This window comes from Triticum aestivum, unplaced genomic scaffold (assembly GCF_018294505.1).
Source record: "Triticum aestivum cultivar Chinese Spring unplaced genomic scaffold, IWGSC CS RefSeq v2.1 scaffold77279, whole genome shotgun sequence".
NCBI lineage: Eukaryota > Viridiplantae > Streptophyta > Magnoliopsida > Poales > Poaceae > Triticum > Triticum aestivum.
In genome coordinates, this window is record NW_025278562.1 from 112 (window position 1) to 1,248 (window position 1,137).

Sequence of the window (1,137 nt, forward strand, 5' to 3'; positions counted from 1 at the left end):
AAACGCACGAGCGCGACGTATGTTTAGCACGTTTTATTATTTTGCACGTTTACGGTAAGTTTTAGCTCGCTGCTCATTATTCACGCGTCTAGCGGCGGCAAGCGTGTTCTGAAAGGGGTCGAAACCATGGTAAATAGGCACTGGTGCAGTTGAACCGTGGTAAAACTCGTCTCCGTAGTTGAGCGGGAGCGGCCAAAGGAATGTGCAATCGTGTGTGTAGTGGAGCTGGGAGGGGCAAGCATAAGGGACGAAGACGGGGGTAACATGTCGGATGCGATCATACCAGCACTAAAGCACCGGATCCCATCAGAACTCTGAAGTTAAGCGTGCTTGGGCGAGAGTAGTACTGGGATGGGTGACCTCCTGGGAAGTCCTCGTGTTGCATTCCCTTTTTAATTTTTTTGCACCGCGTGCAAAACAAAACGCACGAGCGCGACGTATGTTTAGCACGTTTTATTATTTTGCACGTTTACGGTAAGTTTTAGCTCGCTGCTCATTATTCACGCGTCTAGCGGCGGCAAGCGTGTTCTGAAAGGGGTCGAAACCATGGTAAATAGGCACTGGTGCAGTTGAACCGTGGTAAACTCGTCTCCGTAGTTGAGCGGGAGCGGCCAAAGGAATGTGCAATCGTGTGTGTAGTGGAGCTGGGAGGGGCAAGCATAAGGGACGAAGACGGGGGTAACATGTTGGATGCGATCATACCAGCACTAAAGCACCGGATCCCATCAGAACACCGAAGTTAAGCGTGCTTGGGCGAGAGTAGTACTGGGATGGGTGACCTCCTGGGAAGTCCTCGTGTTGCGTTCCCTTTTTAATTTTTTTGCACCGTGTGCAAAACAAAACGCACGAGCGCGACGTATGTTTAGCACGTTTTATTATTTTGCACGTTTACGGTAAGTTTTAGCTCGCTGCTCATTATTCACGCGTCTAGCGGCGGCAAGCGTGTTCTGAAAGGGGTCGAAACCATGGTAAATAGGCACTGGTGCAGTTGAACCGTGGTAAAACTCGTCTCCGTAGTTGAGCAGGAGCGGCCAAAGGAATGTGCAATCGTGTGTGTAGTGGAGCTGGGAGGGGCAAGCATAAGGGACGAAGACGGGGGTAACATGTCGGATGCGATCATACCAGCACTAAAGCACC

At 50.8% G+C, this 1,137-nt stretch overlaps 2 non-coding genes across 2 annotated transcripts; both read left to right on the forward strand.

Annotated features, from left to right (window-relative positions):
* Positions 1 to 269: 269 nt before the first annotated feature.
* On the forward strand, positions 270 to 388 carry LOC123178427 (5S ribosomal RNA). Its single transcript, XR_006489570.1, has one exon. It is a non-coding gene; the product is annotated as a 5S ribosomal RNA (ribosomal RNA).
* A 300-nt stretch (positions 389 to 688) lies between these two features.
* Positions 689 to 807, forward strand: LOC123178428 (5S ribosomal RNA). The gene has a single exon (XR_006489572.1). It is a non-coding gene; the product is annotated as a 5S ribosomal RNA (ribosomal RNA).
* The last annotated feature ends 330 nt before the right edge of the window (positions 808 to 1,137 follow it).